A 23,063-nucleotide genomic window follows, 5' to 3' on the forward strand; every position below is an offset into this window, starting at 1 on the left:
GGTACAATTACAACATCTAAAAGGCATTTGGATGATTATATGAAAAGGAAGGGTTTAGAGGGATATGGGCCAAGTGTTGGCAAATGGGACTAGATTAGGTTAAGATACCTGGTCAGCATGGACAAGTTGTGCTGAAGGGTCTGTTTCTGTGCTGTACATCTCTATGACTCTCTGAAATATCTTAAAAATATGTGGTTATCTCATCATATGGGATAAGTGTAATATTCCACAAATACAAAATTATTTTTTAGGGCCACTGAGGCTATTTAACAGTACTTAAAGCTTTGTATACTTTTAAAAACCAGTTGAACCTTATTCAACAAGCTACAACTTTGTAAGTTGGCAATAACAGCTCAAAAGTGGAGGTTTTCACAGATTAATTAATCACTTGTAGTTAAATTCCATGGGAACCTCAACACCGAGGGATAATTGAATCTCAAACAGCAACTTCTGGGAATTCCGGATGTTTCTGTTGGTGGAGTGATTATGACAAGTGCTGATGATTTTGTCATTAATAACAGCACAAATTGCAAGCCACCTTTTTGCCATATAACTATTACACTTGCATCTATTTGAATACGATAATTGAAAATAATGCACCAATATGAAGTGGTCAAAAGAAGATTCATTACACGTGTCACAGAATGAATGATCTCTCCACACTAGTGAAAATGAAATTTATCAGAGATTTCAAATTATGAAGGTTTTATCAGCCTTCCTTTAAAGACTTTACAGAACAGTGACTATAAATCAATAATTTTACACTTCTACCTTCTTTTTATTTGAATTTTAATTTTTGCCTGTGGTTCAAAGTTAACACATTTCAAAGCAAATCACATCAGTTTCAGTGCGAAACACCAAATTTTGTTTGGATGCCATAAGCATAATTTTTTTGTCACTGGCAGGAATTCAAAAATCGAATAATTTATAACTACAAATCATCCATAGTGTTGCTCCATGGAACACATTTATCTGACAGCTTATTCTAATTGATTTTTAACTTAGCTCAAGGGCAAGTGAAAAACTGTTTTTGGCTAACATTTCACTGTTTAAAGATCCAGATAATGAAAACTGACATCCCAGGCTCCAACCGAAGTGAAACATTTTCAGAATGAATGGATAATCTTGTGTGTACATCCGCAAAATTCAACAAAGAGCAACATACTTCAGGGTTTGAAAACTTTTTATTGCACATTCATTGCTTATTTTATTAAAATGATTTCACTTCAATCGTGATCCATTAATTGGACTTTCTGATTATAACCTGTGTCTCACAATAAGGAAGTCAATTGATCAGACAGGAATCCAGGCAATGTTTTGCATTCTGAAGAGATCATCCTTTAAATTAAATTCAGAAATTCAAATGTTTATTCTTCATTTATTGAATGTTTGCTAAACCGTTACTATTCATGCATAAAGTTCTGATATTACTAGACAACATAAAAGACAATACATTTCATTACTCCATGATGCTCTACAATAATTCAGCAGGGCTCCTTTAACAGCATCTTCCAAACCTGGACCATCCAGCATCGAGAAGGATAAGGGTAATGAATGCATGAGACATTCCCTTCTATTCCAACCACCCTGATGTGGATTTCATTACTCTTTATTCACTGTCATTTAGTCAACATCATGGAACACCATTCTTAACAACACCATTGATGTATGTATGCCACGTTAACTGTAAGAATACAGCTCAAACCACCAGCTTTTCAATGGCAATGAGAAGTGGACAATAAATGCTGGACTAACCCTTATTCTGTGAAAGAATGAAATTCTGAAATTCTAATTCATTTTGATAAAATATAAAAGCTTTTGGAAATTAAAATTTTCTGGACAATGCATAAAAGTCTGCATAGGATTTCACCTAAAAATCATTCGTGACAATAGTGATGGAAGAAGATCCACTGCATTAGCGTGACATTTCTTTTGGCAAATTTAATGAGGTGTTCACTCACTTATTTGATAACAGCTAATGTCTGTGTTAAACTGAGTTGTGTCATAGAAAAAAAATTGTTCATTCAGCATATGGTCATTAGTAATTTTCAGGCTTTGCATGAATTTGAAATGGATTTGATCAATATATCAAGATTGATAAGGATGGACTAATTTACCTTTGCTTGTCACCACAGGAAAGATAAGAAAACCATTCTTATTCAAACACTTAATGTGCTTAGAAAGGAGCTCCAATACTTGTGATTAGTGTTAGAAATTGAGATATTTTCAGAGGATTAAAAGACTATAAGCTGTCAGATCCATGCTAATGGCAACTCAACAGGTTCCTAGTTAACAAGTTAACTTGAGAAGTGTTTCTCACCTTAATTCATTACAATCTTGACAAGGACAAATTTCATAAAAATGCTAAAAGATTTCTGGTCAAAAGTGGTGGACCTACATCATATAATGACAGTAATGGTGAGTTTAACTGCTTAATAACCATTATTATGGACAACATCAGACAGAAACGTCTAGAGTATAGACTTAAATATGGAAAATCAGAACTTGTTGTCAAATCTCTGACAGATTTGCCTTTGAAATACATGCAAAGATTAGTTAACCAGTAAACAAAGTAAAGAGAGTTAGGGCTGGTTCAGTTAGATGTAAGCTTGGGCTGATAAGTGGTAAGTAACACACAGGTGCCAGGCAATGACTATCTCAAACAATGACCTACATACCTGCCATCACACTGTCACTGAAAATCATATCACACAACTCCATCAAAATGCATGCTGTGCTTAGTGATGGTTGCAACTACAGTTCCTGCTTGTGCATGTGAGCAATCGCCACATCAAGGACAATTGCAGAGGTGCCTCTTGGACTTGTGTAAAGATAATAAGCTGCCTGGTGATCTGTTGGGTAGGAATGATTCTTACGGTTCATCTCATTCATGTTTGTGTGGGCTACCCAAGACAGATAAAAGCAGTGTCCTCTCACAGCCTAATCCATCTATTGCACAAAATAAACCTCTTGATATTTATTGCATAAGATAGGAGTTCAAGGGTATTGGGGATAATGTGTTAGCACACTTTGAGGATAACTGTCTTCTGTGTGTTAATTTATGATTACACAGTTTTTTTTTTCCAAGTTGAACAATGGAACTGGTTGTATGGCACAAAGGTATTCCTGAAGGGCTTATGCCCGAAACGTTGATTCTCCTGTTCCCTGGATGCTGCCTGACCTGCTGCGCTTTTCCAGCAACACATTTTTGGCACAAAGGTATATCATAGAGCCTAAATTACTTAATATCCACATTAGTGACTCAGAGGGGAGCAAAGTGCAATGTATACCAGCTTGCTGATTATAAAATAATAGATGGGAGTGCATATTGTAACAAGTGAATAAGGAATCTACAAGAATTTGTAGAATCAAAGTGAGTGAGCAAAAACCTGGCCAATGGAGTTTCATGATTAAAAAGTGTGAGGTCATACATCTCGTGTACTGTGCATAAGTTGCTCCCTATATTAAAAAAATACTGACGTTGGACCCTATTCTAAAGGAATTCACTCAGTGTAGTCCTAGATTAAAGGGGTCTGTTGAGCAAGATCTAAGCAAGTTTCGCCTTTAATCGTTAAATAATTTCTTCATTTTTCTAAATGTTATCTTATTCGGAGAGGATTTGACAGCGTAGAGTTTGAGAAGTTGTTTTCACTAGTAGGGAATCTTGTACGAGGGAATGCAGTTACAGAAGAAGGGAGTAAGGTTGAAATGTAAAGAAGTTTCTCCTTCCAGATGATCGTACATGTCTGGAATTCTCTATACCAAAGGCTGTAGATCACTGAAAATCTTTAATGAGGAGGTAAACCAATTTTGAAAATGTCAGGAGTTGAGGGTTATGCTAAGCAAGCATGAAAGCAAAGTTGTGGCCTGGACAGATCAGTCACGATACTGATGAAAGATAGGCCAGGCTTGAGGGGATAAATAGCCTATTCATGTGCATCATTCGTATAGTCTTATGTTTTTATCTATGACTGGCTTTGCAAAAGAGGAATTGGCCAAATGGTTGTGTGAGCTGTTGCATTCACTTCTAAATGAGTTACTCCCCCAGACAATGGAAGATTCCTTCACAATGGCTAAGACCATACAAGACCTACACACTAAGAGCAACAGCATGCCCATGTTCTCTTTCCAAATGGTCAGCTGATTTTTCAGCAGACTTAAAGAAGCTGTTTATCTCTGCATTATGTCACTATTATATCATAGCAAATTAGTTGTGTTGCCTGTGTCTGAATCTGTGTTCTTCAAACTGAGCAACTTAGTAACTTTTTCACTTCAATTTCAATGACACCACATATATCAAAATAGATAGTATTACCATAGAATCCCCTATAGGGTCAGCTCTTGGAGCCCTAGATGTCGACAGCACAGAAAGTGGCTCTTTGGCTCATCGAGTTTAAGTTGGTCAAAAAACAACTGTCTAAAAATTCCAGCACAGCACAAGGATATTGCCAGGGTTGGAGGGTTTGAGTTACAAGGAGAGGCTGAACGGGCTGGGGCTATTTTCCCTGGAACATTGGAGGCTAAAGGGAGACCTTTTAAAGTTTTATAAAATCATGAGGGGCATGGACAGAGTGAATAATCAAGGTCTTTTTTTCAGGACTAGGAAATCCAAAACTGTTTCAAGCAGAGTGGTTCATGTAAGGAACAAGCTGCTAGGGGAGGTGTTGGACGCTGGTACAATTATAACATTTAAAAAGGTATCTGGATGGGTATCTGAATAGGAAGGGTTGAAGGGAATCTGGGCCAAATACTGGCAAATGGCACTTGATCAGTTTAGGATATCTGGTCAGTATGGATGAGATGGACTGAAGAATCTGTTTCCATGCTGTAGACCTCTATGACATTTGGCCAGTAACTTTGTATGTCCTTGCATTGCAGGTACACATCTAAATACTTTTGAATTGTTATGAGGGTTTCTGCTTCTCCCATTAACAGGCATTGAGATTCAGATTCCCAGAACATTCTGGGTGAAAAAGAAATTCCTCATATTTTCCCTAAACCTTATTATCCTTACCTTAAATCTAAGCCACGGTCTTTGCTCCCTTCATTAATGGGAAAATGTTTCTTCCCATCTATTATGTCAACGCCCCTCAAGTTTTTGCATCTCAATCACATTCCTCCTCGGACTCCTGTACTTGAATGAAAACAACCACAATCTATCCGATCCTTGTTCCTAACATCTTTGTTGGTTATTAGGAGATGCCCCATCTTTGAGGAAAAGGTCACTAACCTTCTCCCCTTACACAATTCTGATATACACAGATGATATATTTCCAAAATACAATCCAAAATCGCACCAATGAATTCATTTATACAACTTCATAATCTCTATCCTGCATTTAGATTTTCTATTTAAAATGGAGCAATTAAATGAGTTGCTCTTCCTCAAATATTTTTGAGCAGTCTGAAAATGGGTTCTTAACAATGTTCACTAGTCAACACATATGATGGGCTTCCTGCATTTCCATGTGTTACAAGATCACCTTGTAAGCTTGACACTAAGTTCAAGAATATCAAAACAGTCCTGCATGATATTGGATACACTGATCTGATCATCAGCCTTGTATATTGTAGAAACTCATGAATCAACTACCTTTGGACCTTTGCAATGCTCAGTCTATCTCACACTACCCTGAAAAGAGGTGTCACAAAAATGTGACTAACAATGAAGCTAGCTGTCTCATTCTTCTCTATTCACAAAGTCTTGAAGGCGTTTTCTCCTCCAAAAAAATATTTTACCTACCACACAATTGAGTAATGTGATAAATGAGTTCCCAGTGTTACTGCTATACCAAGTAAGTAAGCCTTGTGTCCCAACGACTGGCAGACCATATCAAACAACATATCACGCTGACAATTTGCTGTCGGCAGAATGCTGTTCACGCTCAACCAATTCATGCTTGCAAGCTTCAGTAAACTTTATCCACCATTAGATGTGATTCTGCTTTTGGAAGTTATTGCTTAAATAATTCATAATGTATAAGAGTTACACCAGAAACTGATTTCAGATCATCAACTGGCCTGCAGTGTGATTTATTTGCATGTGCTAGAAGCTACATGCATACATGTGCAGGATCCTATTTTACATAGATAAAAGGGATTTGTGCATACATTGTGACTTTTTTTCAAGAAAAGAATCATGGAGACTGCCAAGCTCTGCTGCATCCCCATGACAACACCCTGAGCAATCAGAGCCTAACAGCCTGGTCTGAAAATTAATGCTGACTGTTAACTGCATTGCCAATGACAAAGATGGCCGAACCAATCAGCACCGTCTTCTCATGCTGTACAAAATGGTGTCTCTTTTCTCAAGTCTGTTTCTTGCATTTTAATTCTGATGGAAGCTGAAAAGCTTCAATTTCCAAACGCCTTTTAGCAATATTTATGATATAGTTCTTTATCACTATTTGCATGAATCTGAGATTCATGATACTTTCTCGTGATCCTATTTGACTTGAGTGAGTATATATTACTACACGTACAAATATTAAATCAAACACAAAATACATTGGTTGACTCCTTCCAGGGGCAGTCCTTAATTGATATTTTCTAATCAACCTGTTCAACGATGTTATTGCACATCTCTGGAACAGATCGGACTTAAACCTGGGTTTTTGGGTCAGAGGTAGGGACAGTACCACTGTACCAAGAGAGCCCTAACAATCCTTAAGCTCCTATCGTCAAGATGTAATCTCATTGATAGCGGTTAACTGTTTGAGGTACTAACTTCATTATACATCACCATTGTCCAGAAACGGAACTGGACCACATAAATTCTGTGGCTACCAGAACAGATCAGACACTAGGAATTGAGGTGAGTAACTCAATTTCTGTCTTCTAAAAGCCAGTCCACTATCTACAAGGCACAGGCCAGGAGTATAATGGAGTACTTTCCATTATCTGGAAGGGTGAAGCTCCAACAACTCAAAAATGTGACACTTTTCAAGATGAATGAGCGTTCACTTCCTGAAGCATTGGTGCAAAAATGCACCAAATTTAAAAAAAGCGTGCACTGCAGCACCTTCAAAAGTATGACTTCTACTATTTAGAATGACAAGATCTGCTGATGCATAGGAAGATGACCATCTGCAAGTTCACTACAAATCACACATCATCATGACTTAAAACTAATCAATGTATCTTGACTGCCACTGAATCAAAATCTTGTAACTCCCTTCTAATTATACTGTAGATGTAACCTGTGCCAATGGATGACAACGATTCAAAAGACAGCTTCATCACCACCATCCTCTCAAGCGAAATTAGGGATAAGCAATAAAGGGTTAACCTGTAACATCTATATCCCATGAACAAACTTTAAAAAGTATTTTTTTAGTTGCCTGTTGAATCCTCTTTCCTATGTGGTCACAGAAGTTTAATTTTATAAGCATGAAGTATAATTCTTTCAGAGACTAAGTAGTGAAAGACATTTTAACTTTTTCTGTCTCTCCCTTGAGCCCATATTCTTTACCAATCTTGATTTTGCGTTCTAGTCATGAATTACATGTTGTGAAATTTATACTTCCTAGTGAAGACTCTGAGGTTGAATTTTAACAGAACATACCTGTGCACAGTTAGGATGCTGAGAGAAACTGAAGACTGCGGATGCTGAATGTCAGAGTCAAAAAGTGTGACGCTGGAAAAGTACAGCAGGTCAGGCAGCATCCGAGGAGCAGGACAGCTGACATTTCGGGCATAAACTCTTCATCAGGAATGTGGGGTGGGAGAAGGCAGCTGAGAAATAAATATGGAGGTGGGAGTGGATGGAGAGGTAGCTGGGAAGATGATATGTGCAAGCAGGTGGGAGGTGATTGTGATAAGTTGGAGGGTAGGGTGGACCGGATAGGCGAGAAGGAAGATGGACAGGTAGGACAGTTTAAGAGGGCAGTGCCAAGTTGGAGAGTTGGATCAGGGATAAGATGAGAGGAGGGGAGATTTGGAAAGTGAAGTCGATGTTGATGCTGTGTGGTTGGAGGGTCCCAAGGCAGACGATGGAGCGTTCTTCCTCCAGTTGTTTGGTGGCTAGGATTTGGTGGTGATGGCTCACACATCTCCTCCCTCATCTCTGTGCAAGGCCCCAAAGGATCTTTTCCCCAAAATCCAGCAGAGATTTTCCTGCACATCCAAATACCTCATCTACTTTGTCTGTTGCGCTTGATGTAGTCTTCTCTATGTCGGGGAGACAGGACGCCAACTTGTGGAACATTTCAGAGAACACCTCAGGGACATACGCACTTAACAACCCTATCACTTTGTGACTGACCACTTCAATTCCCCCAAGGACATACAAGTCCTGGGCCTCCTAGGTATAAGTGTTGTGTACAGGGCACCCGAGTCAAAAGTGTGGTGCTGGAAAAGCACAGCAGGTCAGGGAGCATCTGAGGAGCAGGAGAATTGATGTTTCGAGCATAAGCTCTTCATCAGGAATGACTTCATCAGATGTATTGTGTACAGGGCACCCATAGAATAAAATACCCGATGACAATAAATTTTCCATTCAAATTTTGGGAAATGTCTGTGGGCATTTGTCAGAATAATGATCAGTACTACCAGTCTCCGCATAATCTAGGCCAATATGTTTACACAACAAAGCCCGTAACTATGTGAAGGAATATAGCAAGATCAAGTAACTTAGTTCAAACAGAACCCACATGCACACCATTAATTTAGTATTATTGTGAAAGTAATTGACTTGTGAAATCTTTCTCCTTTCATATATTGTTTTGTTGACTCACAGTGCCAGGTCTTATGAAAGAAATTTAACAAGCTTGCATAACAAAGCCAATATTCCACAATTCACCACATTATGTATTACAAAAACACTGTAGGTGCTCAAGGTTTTGTGATGTAGATAGAAGCATTTCATCAAATAGAATCATAGAATTCTTACAGTGTGGAAGTGGGCCATTTGGCCCTTACAGTCTACACCAACTCCAAGAAGAGCCTCCCACTTAGACCCCCCCCCCCCCCCAACCCTATCCCTGTAACCCTGCATTTTCCATGTCTAACCCACTTAGTCTGCACATCCACTTAGCCTGATACTACAGGCAATTTAGGTTGGCCAATCCACCTAACCTGCATGTTTTTGGGCTGTGGGAGAAAACAGGAGCACCGTAATGAAACCCATGCAGACACAGCAAGAATGTGCAAATTCCACATAGGCAGTCCCCCAAGGGTGGAATCAAATTCAGATCCCCGGTGGAGTAAGGACATTTGTTTAGTAAAAGCAGAGATATTGAAAACAGAGCAAAAGCAATATTGTGGAAAAGCTTCATCACCATTTTAATTCTTCATTTCCCCTCCGCCGCCCCACCGAATCTTGGAGAGGTATTACTTCCAAATGAAATAATTCACTCCTGGTTGGCTAAGAGCTGGTGTAAATATGGCCAAACTGGCAAAGTGATGCAGGCATCTGTTTCCAACACATTTGCATAATAATTTGCAGCTCCCAAATAAAGATTTGAACATGCATATGAAAATTAGGGATCGGCAATTAAAGGGATGTGGCAGAATAAGGAAGGAAATAAATGAAAATTATTAAAGAAACTCATAATTCAAATGTAGGACACACTGGGTAGGTTCTCAATGTCCACTGGTAGGAAAACTTAAACCAACTAAAATGAACATGGACATTCTCTATAATGTGCGATTACTCTGCAAGGGCAAAATATATCTGGTGTTAAGTTGAAGATATACTTCAATTAATCATCAATAATAATGAATATGTTTTTGACTTATTGCCCTGCTTGTGTCCATTCTCAGTATAAAGAAACCAGTGTTTGATATCTAATTAGAAATAAATGCTATGAGGAAGTCTAGCAAATTTATTGAGTTGCTTTTCATGACTGAATTAAGTGCATACCATCATCTTCTGAATCTGCATTAGTTGTCCTTGTGATGCACTATGGGTGGAAGCTATCTCCTGACTGAATATGGATTTTTAAATAACAAATAGCGGATAGATCACAGTGCCACTTATTGTAGCGTTGGGATGACAAATCACTTAGTTATTTGTAGTCTAATGGGGCAACAATAGAAAGTGTTTCTAGTCTGAACAGTAATGCCAGGTTTCTGATGAACTAGAACAAAAGAAATAGGAATGAGAGTGAACCATCCATTTACTTGAGCCTGCTTATTATTCAATACGATAATGGCTGATCAACTCCTTGCCTTACCCCCATGTCACTTAATTTCCTGAATGTCTATCTATCAACCTAAACCTGAATATATTCCAAGAATGATTATTCACATCTTCAGGAGTTGCGAACTCCAAAGATTCACACCCTTCATGTAAAGAAATTTCTCTTTGTCTCAGTCCAAATGATGGCACTTTATCGTAATACTGTGCTTGTGTGCAGTAGATTCCCCAAGCAAACGAAACAACTTTCCAGTGCTACCTTGTCAAGATCCTTTAGGGCCTTACATGTTTCAATTATATCAGCCCCAATCTATCTAAACTCCAGAGAATGTTGATCCAATTTATTCAGCCCGTCTTTAAGCCAACCCTCTCATCCCCAACCTGTGAACTTTTGCTATACTGCCTTTAAAGCAAGTATATTTTTCCATGGATTTGAAAGTAAAAACTTCACTTTATGCTTTTGGTGTTGTCTTACCAGTGCCCTCTATGTTTGCAATAAGACTTTTTTTTTACTCCAGTTGCGTTGCAATGAAAGTCAATATGCCATTTGACTTCCTTATCACTCACTAAACCAGCTTGCAAACTTTCTGTATCCCTTTACGGAATCATGGAAGTCTTTTCTGGTGCAGAAGGAGGCCATTCAGCCAATTGTGTCTGCACCAGCTCTTCAAATGAGGATTACATAGTGTCAATCTTCTGCTTTACCCATTCCTTCATACGTTATTTTTATTATCCAAATAATTATCTAAAACTCTCTTGAATATCTCTTAACTGATCCTGTCTCCACACACTTCCAGGCTAACCACTCACTGATGAAAATGTTTTTTTTAAAATAAGAGTTTTGGGGTTTTTTTGTAAACCATTTTAACTCAGTGCCTTCTCATTCTTGTTCCTTTGCCAAGCAGGAGCAGTTTCCCTCTGTCTGCCCCAGCGTGGGCACGTTTTTGAAGACCTCTGTCAAACTGCCTCTTGCCTCTTCCTTTCCAGGGAGAACAATCCCAACTTCTTCAATGTATCATCATAACTGAAGTTTCCCATGCCTGGAAATAAGCACTTCTTTTAATGTGTACTCATCCTTCCTATAATGTGTCACTGAGAACTGTGCACAGTACTCCAGCTAGTTCTAACAAGTGCTTATACATCATCTTTATGCTTTTGTACTCTATGCCCCTATTAGTAAAGCTAAGTATAGTATTTTACTGACTGCTCTCTGCTTTTCCTGACACCTTCAATAATTTGTGTACATATATATCCAGGTTCTTTGGTTCTACATGTGCTTTAGAATTGTAACCCCCTATTTCATATTCTCGTACTTCCCCTCCCCCCCAAAATGTATCATCTCACAGTTCTCTTCATTGAAACTCGTCTGCCACCTATCCATCCACTCCACCAATCTATCGCTTTACCTTTGGCGTTCAATCCGGATTTTCACATAGTGTACAATTCTTCCAAGTTTTATGTTTTATGTCATTGACAAACTTTGGACTTTGCACTCAAAGATCTATTTTAAATCAGGATCCCAATACTGACCTCTGGGAAACCTTCCTCCTGCACAAAAAGTATCCATTGACTATTACTCTCTATTGTCTACAACTTAGCCAATATTCACAATGATACTGACACTTTTATTCTATAACCTATAATTTTCTTGACAAGTCTGTTGAGTGGCATTATATCAAATATTATGTCAAAGTCCACATACACCACTTCAACAGCATTACCTTCATTGACCCTTTTAGTTACCTCTTTAAAAAAACTCCAGTTATTTAGTTAAACGTTATTTCTTCATTAGAAATCCACATTAACACTTCCTAATCAACCTACATTATTCCATGTGACTACTATTTTAACCTAACGAACTATCTCTCGAATCTTCCCAATCACTGAAGTTCGACCAACTGGTTTAAAATTTGCTGGGCTTATATTTACAACTTTTCCTGAACAAACCTGTAATGTTTGTAATTTTCCAGTCTTCTGGCACCTCCTTCAAGTCAATAGAAGGCTGAAAGATTCTACAATTCCCACTCTCACTTCCTTCAAAATCCTGAGATGCATCTCATCTGCTCTCAGTGCCTTGTCAACTTTAAGAACCAACAATCTATTCAATGTTAGTTTCTTATCAATTTAGAATCCTTTCAGTGATTGAGTTTGCTGTTCTACCCTGATGACCCAAATAGTATCTCCCTCTTTGGTAAAGACAGATGCAAAGTATTCAGCCATGCCTGGGCCTCCTTAATCATCCTTAATCTTCTTTCACCTGTCTATATATATGTTGAATACCAGTTATTTTCTCATAATTCCTCTTTGCCACTATACGCACCATGCCAACAAGGAAACGCTATACCATACCAGAGTAGTGTTGATGGCCAAAGAAATGATAGCTATTGTTCCCTAAACTGATGAATCCCCAATTATTATCGCTCTTCCTTTCTTCTTCTTCCTCTTGTATACAGCCGTGCTGCTTATGGTGTCACAATTGTGGTGCTTATGGTGTCACTGCACTCCCCTGAGGAACCAATGCCCTCATCAGCTTCCAACATGGAAAAAACAATTTGAGAGCCACACATAATCAACCTGCCTGTTTCTCTTGACCGTGACCACCTCTCTGAATATACTATCCATGTAACTGCTGCGTGTGTGTGTGTGTGCGCACACGGCATGGTGTCTCCAGCTGGTGTTCGAGCTCATGACAAAGGAAGTGAGAGTTGGAATGTCCCTTTACTTAGACTCTGTGCTTTCTTTTAATCACCTCACAGATCAACTGCAATGGGAGGCACAAAGGCACAGGTCAATGCAACAAAATTCTTACGTGATGCTACTGCGAGGAATCCAGTGCAGATGACAGCAGAGATGGCAGCTTCGACAGGCACAAAGAGAACAGCCATTGGCTGCTACACAGGCTCCAGAAGGAGGAGCAGGATGAGATCCATCACAGAAACTAACAGGAAGCAGAGAGTAGATGCAAATGGGTCTTTTTTCTGTTTGATGAGGTGAAATGAATAGTGTGCCACAGGGACTAGTCTAAGACTTCGACTGTTTACAAACAACATTCCCACTAATAATTTCTTCCGCGTATATCTAAGGTCTGAGCGAGGCTGTGGGTCCTGGCAGTGGAAGCCAATATGTTGACAAATGATCAACATGTGTGGAATTTCTCAGCTGCTGTGCACCTCAGATGGAATATGTATTACAACTTATACAAATGACTTGGATGAAGGGATAGAAAGTATGTTTGCCCAGTTTACTGATTATGCAGAGTTAGGTAGAAAGGTAAGTTGAGAAGCGGATATAAGGAGGCTACAAAAAACTATTGATAGGTTAACTTGAGTGAGAAAATTGAAATTGTCCATTTTGGCAGGAATAATAAAAAAGCAGCAAATTATCTAAATTGCGAGCATTTGGTATCCTGGCACATGAATTACAAAAGGATAACATGTAGGAACAAAAGTAAATTGGAAAGCAAATAGAATTAATAATACTTTATTGCAAGAGAAATTGAATACAAATGTAGGAACGCTATGTTTCAGTTTTTCAGATACCTGGTGAGATTGCACCTCAAGTAATGTGTAAAGTATTGGTCACCTTATTTAAGGAAGGATGTCAATGTAATGCAAGCAGTTCAGAAAAGGGTTACCAGACAATACCTAGAATAGATGGGTTGTTGCAAGCATTACATGGTTTCAGTTAAAAGAGTTTGAATAAGATATAAATAGAAAAGAGCAGAATGAAGATTGGCAGATGTACTCTAAACAGGATAAAGCATGAGGAAACAAGTTAGAAAGGCAAAGGTGCGGTCTCCTTCTGGGTGAAGGACAGGAGAATTGGAAGTAGTATAGAAATAAGTTGAGTCATTTTTATTCAGTAATGGGAAATGGGTGTTGCTAGGCAGGATAACATTTTTGGCCAGTCCTAATTGTCCAGTGGGCAGTTAAGAGTCAATCATGTTGTTGTTGATCTGAAGACACATTGGCCAAACCAGGTAAGGATAGCAGTTTCCTTTCCTAAAGGACATTAGTGAACGGTCACCATATATGTCTTTGAGAGGAATTTGTTTGTCTTAGTTCTGTTGAAGAGGGGTGTTATAAATCTGGTGATGAGGTGTCTGCTCCATAGAAAACAGAGTAACTAACTTAGGGTTTTTTAAAAAAATGGATAAAACCATGCATGGGTACAGTTAGGCTCACATAGACAGAGTTTTAGTTGTTTTGCTTTCAGTTGTTGAAGTTGGGGTTTTGGAGTTGAAGCTGTTGGATGCAACTCCCTTTGCTGCAAGATTCATTCTTTCAGTTTCTCCTTTCTCCTGGCCGTGAGCAATTCTATTTGCTGAATTTGCCTTTGCTAAGGGTGTGTTAATGAAATGCTGCTAAATTGGAAGAGTTGATGAATAGTAATTAGAATGTGTATTAATTTGTTGGATTTTCAATAGTTAAAATTATACCAATTATATTTTAATTTGTGCTTTAACTGTGGTGAAAAAAAAGTATATTTTGTTGAAAGCCTAGTAGATTGACCAATCAAGTCACACCTGTAATGCATTGCCTTACACTTGCCTTTAAATAAGATAAAAGTTAGGGTGTAGGCTAATCCTTGGTATGTTTTGTGGGAATGTGGCCTTGTCCATAATAGAATAATTTTTTTTCCCCCAATCAGATATGGTTTCATTGTCTTTGTTAGAGGCTTAATAATAGATTTGTTTTATTGAAATCAAATTTCAGCATCAGCCAAAGTGGGATTGAACCAAGGTCCCCAGAACATTGATTAATAATCCAGTGATACTAAACCATTAGGGCTTTAATGAGATGGAAGTGCAAGGAAACAAGGTTGTCACCACTCAATGTCAAGATTCTAAAGTTGCCACTTAAGCCTGGGAGGGGTAAATAATGAAAATTATTGTCAAAGTTGGGTGTAAGGTCTTGCATTCTCTCCGGATTTTCCCATCTTTCTTGTCATTGGCTATGCCACATCTGGGATGGAAAAGTTCCACTTTGTGTCACATTAAGAATTAATTAACTGCATAAGATCACCAATCAACCATATTTTCTTACCACCAATACACACTCACGTATGCAAGTCTCTTCAGATAACATTTTAGTTTTTCCTGAAGCCTTACCATTTCAAGGAAATATGTATGGTGGTTGCTGAGATACTGACTAAATTATGAAGGAAACAGATAGACATGCAATGAGTAATGGGGGACAGGGTTCTGGGGAGCAGGTAGGAATGTATCATTGAGGTTGAGGCATAAATCTGCCATAATTGCATTAAATGGCAGAACAAGCTCGAAGGCTGAACTACCTACTTATGTTCTTATAGCAAGAGTGAAAGAAAGTTGGTATAGGATCACTGATCTCTCAGTTTAACAAAAATCTAGTTAGTGTAAAGTGATTGTTAGCAAAACTAATCAATATGAGGATACATTCTTCTGGTTCAAACAATTTATCCTATTCTTGTGAAGATCATTGATAAGAATATATTATTTAGTAAAACCATCAGAGTGACTTTCCTAAATACAACATTGGAGAATGAAATATGTTTTCCAAGACTAATCATGATGGTGGTGGAATGTTTTGTTTCTGCAAAAATGAATTGCCGATAGACAATTCAAGCAAGGGGTGTTTGTGACTTGGTTTAATTTGTTAAGGTGACTTTGAAATAAAATGGAATCTATATGTAGCCTCAGCATCATTGGTGAATCACAAGGAAGGTTGATGATGACCTTCTCCCGTGTCTCTATAATTGAATTATTGTTAATAGTTATTAAAATATGCTAATGATTAGAATGCTGTTGTGTTTGTGTCTGATTTATTCCCGTTGTGGGGAACTAACAAGTCTACTGTACATTAGTTCCCTAGAGTGACACAACCGAGATCTGTAACAATGTAGAGTGAGGGTTCAAACCTCCAATGTCATCCCTTAGCAACTTGTGCAGGTTTTGAAACCCAGAGGAGCTGGTTTATCTCTGTAAAACAGAGCCTTTTATTGTTCACATACAGCCCTCTCCTTCACCATGTGATATAAACTGTGTTTGCCAACTTCAAAGAGTGCTGTCACACACAAGAACATCGGTAGGACATGCTCTTCCCTTGGCACATTGAGATCCTGTCCCTGAATGCTGACAGTCTCGAGCCTATTATACACGCTCGGCATGTAACTTCTATCTTAATCTACAGATGCTAACCCATGCATGGAACAGTCTCCCTAAGGAATTGCCTGTGTTGTGTACTGTGGTGTACCTGATGCTATTCATCCACTCATTAAACAGCCCTACACAGCAGATCTACTGCTGCCCTTTTGCAAATATATGAGCTTCGTTCTTGCACACTTAAATGCCATGACATAATTCATTATGAAAAATATATTGCATTTCCAATCATTCTTGTTACTGAGCTTTCAGTTAGTATCAAGGCAGTGATGAATATATCTTATTGACACCATTTCTATGTTTATACTTACACAAAATCCAAATGTATGTATTGCATCTCTCAAAACATTGCTCTCTCTGATGTCGGAAGTTAAAGTGATAATCTTGACATTCTGATACCACAACCATCCAGCAAACGAGACAATCTGGAAACCGCCTCAAGAGAAAGGAAGAACTTCAATAAACAGCTGAAAAAGCCTGCAAAGACTGATAACTTGGAAGAAAATCTATTCAAAAAATGTTTGCAATGTATAACCATGAGCTATGTCCCGACTATGCTTTAGAGTAAAGAAACAACTGAAATTCTGTTTGTATTTAGTGGAATTCTAGCATTTGTGTTTGTTTTATGAATCAGATTTGGCAACATTGTCTGCTTTTGTTAGAAATGTGTAAGCCATTGGCAAGAGTTTGACATGAAACAATTAGTTGCTATCAGTTAAGGGCCTGTAAAATATAGCCAGCAATGGCACCTTCACTGTTTTTTGCTCTCCCAAATAGATTATGACCTTGACCCCTCTGCACATTATCTCTGTCTATACTGAAATATTCTCCTTACTCAATATTGCTACCCCTTCTCCTTTCTTTCCTTTTCTATGTTTCTTGAACATATTGTGCCTGTTCATTCTCTATCCTATGCTGTGTCTGCAATATAGCCATGTGGGAATAAAATGGAGCTGCAATCTGCACTTTATGCTGGATTGTGATCCCTCTTGCTCTGACCCCACCTGATATTTTAATATGTTGTACTCCAGAGCAACACCACTCTGCACACCCATTTCTCTTCTCCTGGTGCTCAAGCCCCCCTTTCCCAAGTTAGTTTAAAATTTGTCCATGAGCAAGTTACCTCACCAGAACATTGATTCAGGAAAATTGATGTTTCGTGCTCCTCAGATGCTACCTGACCTGCTGTGCTTTTGCAGCACCACTCTAATGTTGAGTCCGATCTCCAGCATCTGCAGTACTCACTTTTGCCTAGAACATTGATGCTGTTCTGTTCAGGTGCAACACCATCTGGTCTGTACAGGTCCCATCTCCTCTGAACTGAACCTATAATTCCAAGAATAGAATGCCTTCATTCCAGCACCATCTATCTATCCAGGCATTCATTTTGCCTTCTATACTCAAAAGCATGTCCTATCAGGAATATTCCAGTTTTGCAACTCTTGTTGTTCTGCTGGCTAGTTTCTTCACTGATTTACTAGTCATCGTCTGCAGAATCACATCACTCTTTCCAGTCAAGTCAATGCTACTGATTGCTGCTTACAATCCCAACCCAACAATGCCCTGCAGCCACTCGGTTCTGTTAGTCATCCTCCCTCCTATACAGTTGAGCCATCTGGAATGGTGGGGGCGACGTATTTAGCTCTGGCCTCTTGCCAATAGGATCACAGAATGCTTATAGTGTGGAAGCAGGCCATTCAGCCCATCCAGTCCACACAACCCCTCCAAAGAGCATCCCATCATCCCCCTAAACCTTCTTCCCTGTAATCCTGCATTTCCCATGGCTAATCCATATGGCTAGTGCACATCCCTGGATGCTACAGGGCAATTTAGCACAACCAATCCACCTACCTTGTACACCTTTGGATTGTGGGAGGAAACCCACGCAGACACAGGGAGAATGCACAAACTGCACACTGACAGTTGCCTGAGGGTGGAATCGAGTCCCTGACGCTGTCAGGCAGTAGTATTAACCATTGAGCTGCCATGTGCAAGAGTGAGATATCTTCCAATCATTTCTGCTCTCCTCAACAATCCGCCAGTCACTCTTTTCACCTCTGACTGCATATCCTTTAGGTTCAGGTTTCTGGGTGCAGTTAGTTTGTTATCCACATTTCCGAGCCTTACAGATGCACCACAGTGACAACAGCTGCCAGTGAAGCCTTGGAGAGAAAGAGAGCTTCTCCAGCTGACAACACTTGTACTTAAAATTGTTCAGGACACAAGTATCCTGGAGTTCCCATATTATCCAGGATGGTTTTCCCACTTGACTGAAATGTCCTCTCATGCTTTGATTGATTAGGTTGTTAACTGAATTAACAGAAATAAAATTAAGTCTTCCAGAAATTTACTCAAAGAAATTATTCAGTAGTCACCTGTTCTCCTTGTATTGCCCTTACTGTATTTTAGATACATTTAGCTTAAATTCTTATTCTCTTTATACCACCTATGATTTTAATTTACTGGGAAGTTCAAAACCAATTAATATAATTAGTGCCTGCCATTTAATTTTAACTTAATCTCTGAGATCTGCTTAATTGAATACTGATTGTAATTATATGATAAATTATCAAATTGACCCTAATTTTTATACTAATTAATTGTTCCTGTCTCACTTTATTGTTGATTAATTTAAATTACAACGAACCAGAAACCATACTGGAAGTGACATCACCATTGCATCTGTTCCCATTCAGTTCAGACTGACAATGTAGTCACAGATCACAGCACCTTTTGTTTGGGTTACAAGATGGTGATGGAGTAGGACATTCCAGCCAGAGTTCATCTGCTCCACCCATTCTTCTTCTTATCCTTTTTTTCTTCCTCTCAGTCCTTTTCTTCTCTTCTTCTTCTCCTTCTCCTTTTCTCCTCTTTGATTCCCAGCCTTAGGCAAGCAATGATTCCTGTCCTCCAGTGAGCGACAATTCCCAGCATCCTCTGGCGCAGTGGCTTTCTGCAGTGGCCTCCTGGTGTGGTATGGTGACTTCCTGCAACGGCCTCCTAGTGTTGGCCTGGTGCCCTTGTGCAGTCGCCTACTCCCATAGGGGCCTCCTGGCATGGTGTGGCGACCTCCTTTAGCAGCTTCCTGCAGCAGCCTCCCAGTGTTGTGTGTCACCGGCACAGTGTGGAGCCAGGGCCAGTGTGCTCTGCTGCACTGAACTTTTATTTCTGTAATAGTGGACATTTTATTTTCTGTATTGTCTCAATCATGTAACAAAAGAAGTCTGTGTACTTTTATATATAAGTCAGCACTGTAATTAGTGATGAATAAACTTTTCAGTATATTCATTAAGTATATGTGAAAATAAGGCTATTCTATTCTAATCTAATTCATAATGATTTGCTTTTGTGTTGCTCTTAATCCCTGTTTCATCTTTTCTGATTTGATTCTGTTGTTTAGGTTAATGATTATGCAAGAGTTAATCTGAGCGAAACTAAAGTTCAACCCATTCTGGAATACTGACAGAGTATCAGGTAGTTGAGGCACGTATCAATTCTGGCACAGTTTCCTGATGCAGTCATGTGTGTCTGTCTTACTACTTATTAGTAGATGTTAATATACCTGAATTAATGTAATCTGTATGTAGGTGCTAAAATATACGAAACAATACAATCTTATCCAAGGCAAGAACCTCTTCTCTGAGAGCTGTAATACAATCTCAACAAAAGACTGCTGAGTAGCACCTAAGACTAGTATTAAAGGCATCACTCTACCCCAACCACAAGCCATTATTGGTTGGCACCAAGATGTAAAATGTTGGGTTAAATACTAAAATACAACAAAGAACTGCGGATTTGTAAATCTGAATCAGAAGCAGAAATTGCTGGAAAAACTCATCTGATTCGACAGCATCTGTGGAAAGAAGTAGAGTTAATGATTTGAGTCCACTAACCTCTCTTCAGAACACTTTTTTATGAAGGGTCAGCAGACTCAAAATGCTAAATCTGTTTTCTCCCCACAGATGCTGCCAGACCTGCTGAGTTTCTCCAGCAATTTCTGTTTTTGTAAGATGTTGGGGTTCACTTGCAATTAAATTTAAAGATTGAAGTCAATGACAATTATAGACAGAGTTTGAAAGAGCCATGGCTGGGATTACAAGTCCTGATTAATTATTCAACACATTACAAATTCTGTGAAAACAAGCATTTAGAAAGTTTATCAAATAGGTACAAAGGAATGATGTTGATTAAAAGCAGTGTTTCATCAACTGATACAACTTGGTGTCCCCGAGTATGACATGAGGTGACTCAGCACATCTTTTGTTCTCTTCTATTGAGTATTGAAGTCCTCGGGCGGCACGGTGGCACAGTGGTTAGCACTGCTGCTGCACAGCGCCAGAGACCTGGGTTCAATTCCCGCCTCAGGCGACTGACTGTGTGGAGTTTGCACGTTCTCCCCGTGTCTGCGTGGGTTTCCTCCGGGTGCTCCGGTTTCCTCCCACCATCCAAAGATGTGCAGGGTCAGGTGAATTGGCCATGCTAAATTGCCTGTAGTGTAAGGTAAGGGGTAAATGTAGGGGTATGGGTGGGTTTCGCTTCGGCGGGTCGGTGTGGATTGTTGGGCCGAAGGGCCTGTTTCCACACTGTAATCTAATCTAATCTAATCTAAATCTAAATCCTCCTTCTGTCTTCGGTATTCTCTGCACTGAGCCAATAAGAACCACCTCTTACTGATGCTAGCTAGCCACTAATGCCATGTGTGATTGGAGACACCCTGAACTCTGATTGGCATACCAATGCATGGACAGCACATGATCGCTCTTAAGTTGCTAAACAGTGTATGCCCAGTTCCTGATCAGTTTCTTCAAAAGTAACAGTCTCGTTAATGACATCACATCCTATTCTGCCTAATTACGAAGATAAGGTAGAGTAATTTATGTAACTGCCTGGGAATGTGTAGTGTCACCTACTAGTGATTAACTATTATCCTAAATGACCCAAATGATACATATGAATGTCCAGAAAAATCCCCAAAACTATAACTGTTTTTAAATTAAAACAACTATTTGTTCATGCATGACTTCATCATGCCTCTAGTGCCTGTAAAGTTAATTCAATACAACAAGAGCATGAGTTGCTCCAGCATAAACATCTGTGCGGAGTCTATTTACTAATCACTATAGTGAGTACTTCAATGTACTAAAACTGAAGTAACAGATTTTGCATATCAGATTCAACATAATGCATTCAATTAATTCATCTAAAAAGGACAAAATAATTACAAGCCTACAAAACTTATTGCAAAACAGGATCCCGAAGATTTTATATGCATCCGTCCAGGCCTGTTATATACTTTAAGTTACAAAATGAAATGTACGCTTTCCTTTATTGGTTCGACCATTGAATATAGAAGTTGGAAGGTCATTTGCAGCTATATAGGATATTGGTTAGGCCACCTTTAGAATATTGTGTGTAATTCTGATCTTCCTTCTATAGGAAGGATATTGTGAAACTTGAAGGGTTTGAAAAAGATTTACAAGGATGTTGCCAGGGTTGGAGGGTTTGAGCTATGAGGAGAGCCTGAATGGGCTGGGGCTGTTCCCTGGAGCATCAGAGGCTAAGGGGTGACCTTATAGAGGTTTATAAAATCATGAGAGGTATGGATAGGGTAAATAGATAAGGTCTTTTCCCTGGGATGGAGGAGTCCAAAACTAGAAAGCAGATGTTTAAGTTGAGAGGGGAAAGATTTAAAAGGTTCCTAAGGGGGCAACTTTTTCATGCAAAAGGTGGTGCGTGTATGGAATGAGCTGCCAGAGGGAATGGTGGAGACTGGTACAATTGCAACATTTGAAAGGCATCTGGATAGGTATATGAATAGGAAGGGTTTAGAGTCATTGAGTCATAGAGATGTACAGCATAGCACAACAGACTCTTCGGTCCAACCCGTCCACGCCGACCAGATATCCCAACCCAATCTAGTCCCACCTGCCAGCACCCAGCCCTTATCCCTCCAAACCCTTCCTATTCATATACCCATCCAGATGCCTTTTAAATGTTACAATTGTACCAGCCTCCACTATTCAAATTATACATGGCAAAATATTAAATATCCAGTACAAATTTGGACAAGTGTTCTGCTGTTCACTGTTTGATACAAGAAATGAATTACCGATGCGACTGTATCTTTATTCAGTTTATACAATATATTGATGTAAGAACTTTACATACCAGAGAATCAGCACATACTTAGTATCACAAAACAAAGAACAAATACTCATTGACTGGATATCAAAGACTGTGTAGAAAAACAAAAAGTACTCGGTGGGGTTCAGCAATCTTCCATTCTATGCCCGCTGCCGTCTCTTTACTTCACCTGAAGTATTACTGTACCACCAAATGCCTTTCCCAAAAGTAGCATGCTAAAGAGTAAGCAGAAAAGTACTGTAGTGTGGGCTACATGATGGATACACATGAATCACTGATGAAATTATACCATCTTCCCATACATAATGAACCAATGTGGAGCTAAAATTAGCACGTCTATGTCAGCATACCTGCCTACTCTTGGCTGTACTTTTAGGTGGAGGTGAAGAACGATGTAATAGATGAAAAGGAAATATACTTTCATAAAGCTGTTCATCAAAATGTAGATTGTTATTTGAAATGTAACAGCATAAAACACCTTTCACTTCATTATTCTGACAGATATCCAGATTTCAGTCATTACCAAACAACAATAATTTAGGAGCAGCGTCCACAGCTAAAGGGATATAGGCCAATTTCTGGAAAATGGGACTAGGTTAATTTAAGATATCTGGTCAGCATGGACTGAAGGGTCTGTTT

The 23,063-nt window shown here is 39.0% G+C and overlaps 1 long non-coding RNA gene across 1 annotated transcript; it reads right to left on the reverse strand.

Annotated features, from left to right (window-relative positions):
- Positions 1-1,090: 1,090 nt before the first annotated feature.
- LOC122557478 lies at positions 1,091-18,500 on the reverse strand. The gene is made up of 3 exons (XR_006313844.1): positions 18,132-18,500; positions 16,592-16,716; positions 1,091-1,338 (listed from the first exon to the last, which is right to left on the reverse strand). It is a non-coding gene; the product is annotated as an uncharacterized LOC122557478 (long non-coding RNA).
- Positions 18,501-23,063: the final 4,563 nt, after the last annotated feature.

This window comes from Chiloscyllium plagiosum, chromosome 15, assembly GCF_004010195.1.
Source record: "Chiloscyllium plagiosum isolate BGI_BamShark_2017 chromosome 15, ASM401019v2, whole genome shotgun sequence".
Lineage (NCBI taxonomy): Eukaryota > Metazoa > Chordata > Chondrichthyes > Orectolobiformes > Hemiscylliidae > Chiloscyllium > Chiloscyllium plagiosum.